We start from the raw sequence: 12441 nt of genomic DNA, 5'->3' as shown, positions 1-12441 counted from the left end.
TTTATTTTACTTGATTGTATGTTTGCCGGGTTTGTCTCTGGGATGTCCTTACTTGCTTATTTGAATTGCTACCCTGCCTTTCAGGGAGGTGTTTCCTGCTAACAGAGACAGAGAAGAGGAGGCATAGCATTACGGAATATACAGAATAAAACACACATTTCAGTTATCCCCTGGTGTCTCATGGTCATTCCATAGCAATAGGCGACCCAGTGGCCAAGAGGGTATTTGCCGCTCCAGGATTGTCCCAGGACCCGAGGCCAATAGACAGTGGTCCCTGGCAATGCCCCTAAGCATTGTGCATTAACTTCCAACCACAATTGTTCACTGCTTGGGGGTGCATCCCACTGGCAAGGAAACTTTGCCTTGTTCAGACAGGTAAAGAAGCCCAGGTCAAAAAATGAGGAAGGAAGGAAGGAAGGAAGGCAGGCAGAAGGGGATGGAAGGGAAGGATGGAGAAGTGGAAGAGAGGGAAAGAAAGAGAAAAGGAAGCAAGCAAGGAAGGAAGAAGGTGGTGATGGAAAAGAAGGATGGAGAAGAAGGAAGGAGATGGAAGGGAATGGAGAAGGGGAAAGAGGGAGGGAAGGAAGGAAGGAAGGTACAATGGACAGAGAAGAGCCACTTTCCTGGCCATTGGTGGTTCTTCTGATTTAGTAAGACTCTCACCTGGATCCTTTCTCTTGAACTATTTCCTTTTAAGCAAAGGGGAGTGTGGGAGATGGGGAAAATAACAGTAATTGAGTGGGGTGGGATGGGATGGAATGGGGGAAGCGATGGGGAGAGAGGGCCTTTAAAAACAGATTTTACTGTCCTGGGGAGAGCATGACAGCAACAATTTACAATTTTCTGCCATCCAATTCTCTCTCTCTCTCAGCCTGCTTCCCTCCCTCCCTCCCTCCTTTTATTATTCTCTCTCTCTCTCGCTCCCCTCTTTCCCTGCCTCTCCCCACATCTATCCTCCATTTCCTGATAACTTCTCATCATGCTAGTTCATGCCTAATAGAAAATGGTGGTGCACAGAGGAGTGGAGGCAAGGGGAGAAAAGGAAGAAGAAGAGAGGGGAAGGTGGAGGAAGACAGTATGAAGAAGAAGGCCGAGTGAAAGAGGAAGAAGACATTACGGTTATGGAGAAGGGGGGCAGAGAGAATGTCAGACCCCCAAGTCTGGCATTTGCCTATTTAAATCCAATCACGCCACCCTCCCCGGTCTGAGAAATGGACGGACAGCCAGCATTATGAATTTCTGATCAGAAGACTGATAGGTTATGAGAAGGGACATAATCCCATTGAGGCAGCTGGGTCTCCCCCCATCCCTCCATTTGCACACAAGGGCAAAGCAATCATTGCCCCTTCAGAGACGGCCCTCTGCTTTGCCCTTTGTATAATTCATTCCCCTTTTTCTTTTCTTTTTTTAAGGCCCAAGGAGTCCATTTGACTGTCTCCCCCGCCCCCCACCTTGAATTGGAAGAGAAACCCACCCTACAGATTCCCGGGGGCCTTTGCAAATCAGACGCCATTTAGGGCCACATTGTGCCTCTTTTTAAACCTCATTGCAATTGTGGTTTGCACCAAGACAGTGAGCTAAAGAGGAACTGAAAGCAAGGCCTGCATCCAGGGAGTCCATGCGCTTGGCACCTGGAGGGGTTTCCTCTTTGCGTCGCGTCTTCGCAGACCAAAAAAAGGAAACCCACCCTTCCCTCTCCCCCTCTCGGAAATCAGCAGAGCGCATAATATTTGCATGGTGTAGAAACAACATCCCAATTATGCAATTTTTTTGTATACGCACACCTGTCTATCACCAGTTGTGCCTTTCAAATATTAATTACAGGCCATCAATTATGATGCTTCTCAGTGCTGCAAGGTTTTCATTATCAGCATCTGTGGAAAATGTGAGTTCAAAAGTACTACAGGCACTTTGATTTTTATGCCGAGAAGTCAAGCCCTAACAATGCTGATTTGCCTGCTTTGCTTTCTGAAGGGAAGGAAGAGTCAGAAGCAACAGCAAAGTCAAGTCTATCAGCAGCAACAACAATGACGCCGGAGCAAATGTGGAAAATCAGGACTCATCCCAAGTGAGGAAGGAAGGAAGGAAGGAAGGAAGGAAGGAAGGAGGGTCCCATGGCAGGATTGCATTTGGGAAGCAAAGGAGCCCTACCTGAAATAATCAAAGGAAGGAAGGAAGGAGAGATTGTGTGTGTAAGCTAGCTCCAGAGTTTGCTTCCAGACAAGGATGATTCACCAGAAAGGCTATTTCCATTGGTATTGTTGTTATTTTGTTATTGTTTAGTGAGAGTTAACAAACCCACCTGTCCCTCCTATTTCCCAGCCTTTTATGGCCAATTCTTCCAGGGGTTTCCTGCCTCCTTTTCTGTTGCGCCTGAAACACTTTACAATTCTTGGTTCTAAAACTGTGATTTTTTCATTTCATCAACTGACAAAATTTCATTTCGAAATTGCAAGGTTTCAGCATTATATATTTATCTGTATCTTAAAAAAGCAAACCATGAATAAAGGTCCAGAGCATCTTCTCAAAACAGTTTGCAGCAAAGATGCACAAAAACAGAGGAGGAGGAGGGGCAGGTAATTGATCATTTCATTTTCAAGATGAAAGGATTGGGGGCCAGAAACCTTCCTCCTCCTCTTCCTGGTGAGTCTCTATGGAAATGCTGCCACCAAACTGCCCACGATTGAAACTGCACCCCTCTTGGAAGCCACATGAAAACCACACAAGCTTGGCAACATGCCCATTGTGTGTTGCTTTTGGAACTCCAAAGGGGAGGACAAGATGATGCAAGCAAAGCGGGTCCCAAGAGATGGGAGCCAGGGAACCCAGGAGAGTGGGCTGAGTCTGATCTCACCTTCCCAAGAAATGGAGAGCAAAATACCCCATAAAACAACACAGTGCTTAAGGCTGCTAGTTGTTGTTGTTGTTGTGTACCTTCATGTCGTTTCCAAATGGCGACCCAGCAGATAACAACAATAACAATAATGGGTGTTATTACAAATGGGAGATCAGGATGTAACGGTGGCCAACAAGTCCATTTCAAGCCTAGTAGTCCCATGCAGACCAGTGAACCTTCCCAAGGGCAATGGGAACTGAGGTTATGCTAACCCTACACAACTTTCATTGCCTTCATTCAATGATCCCATGCAAAGTTTCCTAAACTGGCCCTTTCCCTTCATTCTTCTCCCAAAACGTCCCAGATTGCTGCATTAGTGGGATCTTCGCATGTAGGCAAAGAAACCCACGCAGTCTTAGCGTAACCTCTGTTCCCTTTGCCAGTGACTGACAGTGCAGAGTTAATTTTTTAAACAAATGTCTGAGCAGGACGTTGTCGAATTACAACTAAATGACTTCTTTCATTTGTTTCCAAAAAATGCGGCAACTCCTCCATACGGCATCATTCCCTCCTTAAGAGGTGTGACTCCCTCCTCTATTTCCAGTGCCCCCATTATGTGAAACGCTAGCAAATCAAATTATCCAATAATAATTGACCACTTAAGTGCCCTATATTCTAATCAGGGCAATTGTCACTTGGAAATCAAGTGAATTTCACTCCAAGATCAGTCGAGCGCAATGGAAAAAACAAGAGATTCCTGTTTCCCCAAAGTGCAGAGAGGCTGCAAAGAGATTGAGAGAGTATCCCAAGAATTTTGTTCCTGGTTACCTCCTTTAGTTTTAATGTCCCTCAACGGCGCTTCTTCCAGTTCTGTCCCCTTTGGCCACATTCACCAGTTGTCACTACAATAGCAAAAAGGAAAAAATTAAAAACATTCTCTCATATATATATATATATATATATATATTGCTATAACCATTTTTTAATCAGGCCAATTAAAGTTGGAAAAGAAGAGCCTCAGTCCTACTGTTAATCCCAATTAGAGCAAGTCCATTGAATCTTGAATCAATGGGATTCTCCTATGTGTTGACTCACCATCCAAACAAATGTCTGGAACTTATTTGTTTTTGGAATATTTTGGTTAAACACGTGGATAGAGAATCTGTGGGTACAAAATACACGAACACAGCAACTGTATGTGCATTTTTAAGCCTTGTTTCTGGTTGGATTCTGCTCCTCTTCCCCCCCATCCGTCACTTTATGAGGTCTCTCTCTCGCACTCTCCATCTCGGTGTCAATTATTTGTCTAGGGTCACACACGCATTTGGTGTCCCACTGACTAATTCTGGCAGTCAATCTTCCCTTTGACAATTTCAAGAGAGGCTTAATAGGGACCCTTTCTCCCTTTGGATGCAGAGTCAGGCCCATTCCCTCTCCTCCTCCTCCTCCTCCTTTTATCGGGGAAACGCATTCACACACTCACCCCAACCCACACTTTGAGAGCCCCCCAAATCCATATGCATGGGGAAACGTCCGCCCCACATCCTCTTAAATCCAAGAGCCTTTGCCTGTTTAATAAATCTCAGCAGTTCCCCCATTATTAGACAGGGGATTAAAACTAATCTATCAATCCCAAAACCAAGCGTGGAGTGGATTAAAATGCAAATTATACCCAAGTACGAAGGTGCCTAATGCTAAATAACAAACATTTCAATCACGGATATATATATATATATATATATATATATAATCTTCTTGTTTATGCTAAATAGATGCTATTAGAGTTAATGTCTGTATTAATGCAACTTGGGGGAAGAGGCGTTTTAAGGAAACGGGTTGCTCTCAAAGCATTGGCGGCAATGGCATTGCACTTGGGAAGGCTCTGACGCTTGGCAGTGCTTAGGATAATTGTTTACTCCTTTGGGGTCAGCTCAGCTGCGCTTGACCTTTCCCAGGGCTTTTCCCCCTTTAACTCAAAGCCAGGCGTGCCCCATTGAGCCGTAATGAAGAGAGACAGGAGAAGCACCCTCTTTCAAATGCAGAATGATAATTTGGGATTAGAGACTCGGAGCAAAGGAGGGTCCTTGGAGCACTTGGCTGGGCGACATTGGCCTCACTACCTTTTAAACAGGATTGCAAATCAGTTTGAACCGGTTCAAATGACCCTGGTTCCCACTTGAACTGAATTAGCGAGGGGGGCCATGCGCTAGACCCATTTAACCTGGGTCTTTTTGATGCTGGGTTTTTTCCTGCATCTTTTTGGATAAATCAACTCAGCGCATGTGTGAACCAGGTGCAGATCAGAATTGATTTAAATTTGCCCTTATCCAGCTGGAACGGGTCCATTTTGAATCAACTCATTCATGAATGTAAATCACAAGTGGGTTATTTTACAGGGGGAAAATACAATCAGGGCAAATGTAGTGTGGACCACGCTCCACTGCCAAATAGATCCATTGATTCAGATTGCAAACCAATTTATTTGTAAGTGGGAACGAGGCCCCAATGGCTTTGCATGATTCGAACCCTGGACCCCTGGAGTCTTCCCCTGTCCTCCTGCCAGACTGATGCAGCTGAGGATGTATTGAAGGAATCTGCAAACTGTCCACTTTTGACTCTTTTGGGTTTCAGGGACAAGGCAAGCAGCCAGCGCTGGTGGAATTGGGGCTCTTCACCCCAAAAGGAGCCCTTTCAAAGGGGGCAGGCCGATCCCAGGAGAGGGGCGTCCATATAACCAAGGCAAGGATGAAGAGAGCGAATGCAACCCTGCCCTGCTGTTCAGAGATCAGAAAGACAGAGGAGAGAAGTGTGTAGAGGTTTATAAGATTAATTCTTATCTCCGCAGGCACTGGGTCAAGGCAAGGCAGAATTGTCACTCAGCCGACCCTCTGGATAATCTGCCTTCATTGCTTGCAATCAGTGTCTGCTGCAAACGCAACTAGGAAGGAAGACTCACTTGCAAAAGGGCTGCATCCTGGGAGAGAATGAAAGAGAAAGATGGTGGAAAGAGGTGGACTCCTTGGAAGTCTTTGCACCTCTTTGGATGCGAAACCTCTTTCTCCCTCCAGGTAACAGCAGCCGAAAGAAGGTGCAAGGGCTCCCTGGCTCTGCCTGAGATGGATGGGACCCCCAAAGACCACCTTTTACCTAAAGGATTCGTTGCCACCACCCAATAACTGACATCTCCCAATTTAGCAATTGGGACATTGCTGGCAATTCCACTGGTATTTCCCTTGCCAACCGTAGTCAAGAACTGGGCCAAGCTAAGGCATGTGAAAAATTGATTGTAACCCGCCCCGATCCCCCAGGGAGAGGCAGGCTATAAATAAATGAATATGTTGTTGTTGTTGTTGTTGTTAAAAGGAGTGCAAGAGAGGCAGAGTGCTTTTAAGTAAGGAAATTTTATAGCAAAGGGGCATGAAGCTCCAAAGGCACATTTCAAGCTTTTAAGGCAACCTTATATTGCATAGAGAAGCAAATATTTCTAGGTGGTCTTGAAACCATCAAAAAAGTAAATTGGTTTGAGCATTGGACAATGACTCTGGAGATCAGAGTTAGCCATGTAAACCCATTGGGTGACTTTGGACAACTCACACTTTCAGCCTCAGAAGATGGCAATGGAAACCCCCTTCTGAAGAAACTTGCCAAGAAAGCCCCAAGATAGGTTCACTGTATGGTCACCGTAAGTCGGAAACAACTTGAAGGTGCACAGCAACAACAGCAAAGCCTTGAAATCAGCAATGCAGTAAATGGCGCAGAATATGAGCAGCTCCTTCTGATGCTGGAAAAGCAGGTGATGAATCGGAGGAGTGGAGTTGGAGCATGTGGCTGGCCAGGAGAGGCCAAAAACTGTTTTAAGGAAAGGCTTTTGGGTGGAAAGGGAGCGACAGAGCCCCTTGGCCCGGACGCACCTGGATTTCTGATGGATGCGCATGATGCTCTTCCATGCTGGAAGAAGCGCAAGATTGAAATGCTCTTAAACATGGTTTGTCCAAGAGGTGCATTTTGAGGTTTCTTGCCATGAATCAGCCCAAAGGGCTCCATGGCGGCGGCAGCAGCAGCAGCAGCAGCAGCAGCAGCAGCGTCTCCATCACAGAAGCAGCTCATCTGATGCCTCACGCAGCTGGGAAAAGCAGAGAAATTATTCTCTCCAACTCTTACTGCTCCTCTGAAGAGGCATAAACTACACAAAAGGCTCTCTAAGTGTAGGAAAACAAGTCTATAATTACATAATTATGCAGATAGGCTGCCATTTTTTCTTTTATGTTAGCCTTTATATCTTTTAAAAAGGCAACGGGACGGAGCTGTGCTAGAAAGCAATAAAGTACGGGTAATTTAATACCAAATTACAGCCATATTGAAAAGTTTACATGAAGTTGAGAGCAGGCAGAGGTCAGGTTTTCAACAGGACTGTCTTTAATTGCGGCCATCGGTTTTAGCAATCCAGATCTCGGGGATCAAAGACAGATGTAATGTGTTTCCTCAACACCGAATAGTGAAAACAGCAGCATGGCTGGCACCGTCTCACACCACAAAGTCATAAAGCGGGCTCTTTGAAAAAGGAACGGAGTCCTCCTTCTCCTCGGAGGCAGCGCCAACCCAACCAAGGCCTGCGCCCTTTAATTGCACCCAACAGAGATTTAAGAAAGCATGTGCAAAAGCTGCCCGTCCTTGTCCCACAGCCATCGATTTCACGGCTTTCCCGCATGTGGAGAGAAACCCGAGAATGCCATCGCCCCACCGTTCCTATCTAGGGATGGAAAACATATTTGCAATTACTCATTCCCAGGTCAGAAAAGGCGGAAAGGCCATTGGGGAGAACAAGAGACCAGTGACAGTTTTGCTCAGTTTCTTCTGGTATCCAAACATCCCAAAGGAATTATTCTTAGGTTTTTCCATAAATGCCTGTTTTCCGCATAGCAAACCTTGTCCCCTGTGCATAAAAACCTGCGTTTTGTGCAAAAAGGCCCAGTAGAATCATTTCTCTACAAGATGCGAAGTCAAAGGCTTTCATAGACGGCATCCATAGTTTTTCATGGGTTTTTCGGGCTACATGGCCCTGTTCTAGAAGATTTTATTCCTGACGTTTCACCTGCATCTATGGTTTTGGCATCTTCAGAATAAGATTCATCTTCATTCTCCAAAGATGCCAGCCACAGATCCTGGTGAAACATCTCTTCTAGAACAGGGCCACAGAGCCTGAAAACCCCCCACAAAAAACTATTCTCTGCAACACTAAGGGATGTCTGGATACGAATGTCTGAATTCAGTAGAGCACTGACTCCCAAACGCTGGTCCTCCAGGTGTTTTGGACCTCAGTTTCCAGAAGCCTCAGCCAGCTTGGTCTGGAATCCAAAATCCAAAATACCTGGAAGACTAGAGTTTGGGAACCACTAGAAGAACATTCATTTTCACCTGCATCCAGGAGGAATCTTCCATGACTATTTCTCCTTGCATTGACATCCTTCTCTCTTCCTATCACCCGCTTTGGTCTGGTGGAGAAGGAAGTCTGGGCAACCTGTTGACCACCTGTCTGCAGGCATCCATGCCTGTTTTGTATCTGATAAAAAATCATCGACCAGCAAACATGTAACCCCAGCACCTTTGCTGCAACTGCTGACGGATTTTGCAAACGAAACCATTTCATCCTGATGTGAAATGTCTGTGGGGCGGAGGAAGGGGGTCCCAATCGTGATTCCCCGCTTTGCTCCTCGAGAAAGAGGGGGGCGGAGGGAGGCTGCGAGAGAGAATCCATCTTTTTCACGCAAGCAAATACTAAATAAAAAACACATTTTGCCTCTTATTAAACCTCCCCTGTAAGTGGTTCCAGGTTCACCCTCTTAAAAGAGGGGAGCCCAGGAGAGCCTCTGGGAATTTCTCCAGAGTGGCTGGAGATGAGGCACAGGCTGGGAGCCGGCCTTGCTTTAATTTGGCTTCTAAGGCACAGAAGGAATAGCATTTCGGAGTCATTAGCATTTACTTTTAAGTGGCCCTTTCTTTGGCAAAGCCTCCCTTCTTGTTTCTTACAACACACACACACCTGATCAGCCCCATTACCTGCTTTCTCGGTGGAGGGTTTTTCTCATGGACTCTCATTCCTCTCCCCAAACCCAGAAAGTGCTTTTTGGAGGAAGAAGAAAAAACACCTAACCTCCAACCATGAGGGCTGTGATAAAACCCATAAAAAGGCTTCAGAGTCCTTAAGAATAGGAATGGGAACTGGTCAAGATCCTAAAGTGCAAAGATATATAACTGAACACTTACGTTAGGATCATCCGAGCTGTTGTATTCCCCATTGCCACATATGGGTACAAAACCTGGACGGCAAGGAAGGCAGATAGGAAGAAAATCAATTCATTTCAGATTACGTGGGGCTGGAGGAGGGTGCTGAGGTTCCCATGGACAGCCAAAAAGACCAACAAATGGGTCCTTGATCAGACCAAGCCAGAAATCTCCCTGGAAGAAGCCAAGATAACAAAGTTGAGACTGTTGTACTTTGGCCACATTATGAGAAGAAACAAACCACTAGAAAAGACTATAATGCTAGGAAAGGTGGAGAGAGGAAGGAAAATCTCATGCCAGATGGGAGACCATGACCCTGAGCCTGCAGGACCTGAGCAGAGCAGTTGAAGATAGTAGTAGTAGTAGTAGTAGTAGTAGTAATAATAATAAGCAGCTAACAATAAAAGCATAAGGGATCTTGGAGGTGTCTCATTGATGGGGTTGCCATGAGTCAGAGTTGAGGTGATAAAAACAAATGCAAGAAGAAGAGACTATTCAAAACAAAACCTATTTTGGAGGTCTTTTGTGCACTTCAGCTGGACATTTTCATGTTCCACACTGAAACTGGTGCATTGCCAGACCCAACGGTGGACTAAGCACCACTAGACCTCTGGACGTTTGACCACTCCATGGCTGTAGCCATTGCATTAATATGAGGGAAGGTAAAAATTGGTGCCAATGGTTGTTGTTCTATGCCTTCAAGTTGACCGCAGCTTCTGGCGATCCTATCCTAGGGTTTTCTGGATGGGTTTTGTTCAGAGGAGGCAGAGTATGAGCAGCTCCTTGCCTTTCTGCAAGGCGGAGGGGATGGGACTGCTCAGGATAACCCAATGGGTTTCCATGGCTGAGTGAGGATTCAAACCAAGGTGTCCCAGAGTCCCAATCCAACTCTCAAACCAGTGCGCCATACCAGCTCTGACCCTCTCCGAAGGCTTTCCTGGCAAGATTTGTTCGGATCCTGCCTTGCCATGGGCTTCCTTGGAGGCAAGAGTGGGACTTCCTCAGGTTCAACCAGTAGGTTTCTATGGCTGAGTGGGGATTCGAACCCTGGTCTCCTAGGACCAACTCCAGCATGAAAACCACTAAGCCACACTGGCTCCCATTTTATGTGGCTACTCCCTTGTCCCCCTGAAAGAACCGGTCCCTTTCCACCCGGGGCTTCTACCTGACTGCTTGGACTTCATCTGCTCACCCAAAGGTCCTTTTCCTTCTCCTGAAAGAGAAACCCAATCCGGCCACGAGGCCTTCGAAAATGCCCCCCCCCCCCCCCCCGTGCCTTCTCCCTGCAAGAATGGACTTTACCTCCAAATTAAATTTTTTAGCAATAGTCATTATCCCGCTGCTTTTGAAGAATGTTAAGCTGCGGCATTGCGCCCACCGTTATTTATTACCTGCTTTGGGGTTTGAACAAATATGATTTTGTTTTTCCGTGCTGTCAAAAGAAAAGGCACATCTGGTTCTGGTTGACAAAATTATGACAAAATTCACTGTATCCTAAAAAAGAACAGAAACGAAAAGGGGGACGATTGAAAAGTTAGCAGACAATCCTTGGGCCTGGTGGGGGATTGGATTTCAACAAAGGACAGGCCAAATATTTCTTTTTCCCCCTCCTTCCCTCCATGTCCCCCTCCATCTCTGTCTTTTAACCCAACCCATAACATCCCAGTTTCTCCCCAGTTGGATACCAGGGCAACTGGGCAAGTACTCGTTTCTGGAGACCAGCTGCCCTACTGACCACATGTAGTGCCCTTGTGGCCAGGATCCACTACACAAGCCAATATTAGGTGACATCTTAAACATGAAATAGAGGAGCAGCTAGGATTCCCTAGTCTCCCATACAAGTACTAACAGGGCTGATCCAGTTTAGCTTCCAAGATCAGACAAAATCTGATGCTTTTAGAGCATGTAGGCCTATGTATGTATGTATATGCTTTCAAGTCTTCTGTTATGGCAACCCTATTGATTTCCCATAGAGGTAAGGAATCTTTGAGGTTAGCTTTGCTGTTTCCTTCCTCTGAAACAGAGCCCCATGGCACTTGGTATCCATTGGCAGCCTCCCACCCAAGGACAAGCCAGGTCTGATCCTGCTTAGCTCCCCAGATCAGGTGGGTTCTGGTGCTTTTAGAACATTTAGGTCTATGTATGTATGTATATGACTTCAAGTCTCCTGTTGACTTATGGCAAGGAATACTCAGAGGTAGTTTTGCCCAGACCTCTCCTTTCTCCTTTCTGCATCCTTCACTTCCTTCTCCCCAGTGACCAGCATTTGCAGAAATGTCTCCTCCAAGCATCACACAAGTTACTCCTGCTTGACCCATCGTAGGCAATGATGGAGGAGGAGGAATAAAATTGGAGGCCGGCAGGTGCAAGGACCAGAGGGGCACAGGGGTCTGACCCCCATGCCCCCCCCCAGTATCCCTCCCTTCTCTTGGCCCCCTGCGCATGTCGGGAGGCATGGCCAAATGTGGAACCCATTCTTTTATAACAGGAAGCACATGGGGATTATGTTCCAGGCATGTTCAGGATGGAACCGTTCCTTTTTATCTTCGGGAAGATTTGTGGCCTGCAGCCAGGGCTACTGTACCATGATTTATGGGAGCCTGCTGGGCAATTGGGGGGGGGGGAGACCTCATCTCTGGCCACCATTCCAGGCTGCAACCTTATCCTTTTCCACCTGCAAACTAATGAGAGCCAGGCTCACTCCTCGGGGTCCAGCCGCCTGCCGGCTTCCTTCTGGATTGGACAACCTTGCGGCCAAACCCTATTTGCAAACTAAAGGATCCTTCTTGCTGGACCTCAGGCACTCAGCACTCAAAAATTAGGGATATAAATCTTTGTTTATTTTTACTCCTCCATGCAAGAACAAATTGTTTCCAAACTTTTCTCTCCGCTGCATGACATTATGGGAGTTTGGGGAAAGTTTGCAACAATACTTTGGACTTAAAAAAATTGCACAAAAATATGTGGGGATTTTTTATGTGTGCAGAAATATTCCTTGTTGAACATGCAGACAATGTTACTGCAAAGGAGAGAGAACATCTTGCATAAGATACACCATTTGCTATGCCAAAATGTTGGGATTTGTGCAAAAACAAACAAACAAACAAACAAACAAAAACCCTGTGTGCATTTTAAAAAAATCCTGAAGTGCAAAGGATGTCAAGCCATTCACCTGTGGTTGCTGTTTATCTTGTTGATGATGATGATGTTGCTTTTCTTGTTGTTTTTATTGACATCCCACCTCTTCCCCAGGTAGGGGCTCAAGAAAGCTTACAAAAATTTAAATGGAGGTAGCCAAAAATATTCACATTATGCACAACTCT

General features: G+C 46.0%; 1 long non-coding RNA gene across 1 annotated transcript; it reads right to left on the bottom strand.

The window, feature by feature from the left end:
* On the bottom strand, positions 1-12441 carry LOC121914900. Its single transcript, XR_006100603.1, has 5 exons — positions 12291-12441; positions 10510-10612; positions 9101-9292; positions 3665-3738; positions 1-98 (listed from the first exon to the last, which is right to left on the bottom strand). It is a non-coding gene; the product is annotated as an uncharacterized LOC121914900 (long non-coding RNA).

The sequence above is a fragment of the Sceloporus undulatus genome, chromosome 8 (genome assembly GCF_019175285.1).
Source record: "Sceloporus undulatus isolate JIND9_A2432 ecotype Alabama chromosome 8, SceUnd_v1.1, whole genome shotgun sequence".
Classification (NCBI taxonomy): domain Eukaryota; kingdom Metazoa; phylum Chordata; class Lepidosauria; order Squamata; family Phrynosomatidae; genus Sceloporus; species Sceloporus undulatus.
Note: the sequence above shows the minus strand (reverse complement) of the source record. Positions and strands in the feature narration are given on the sequence as shown.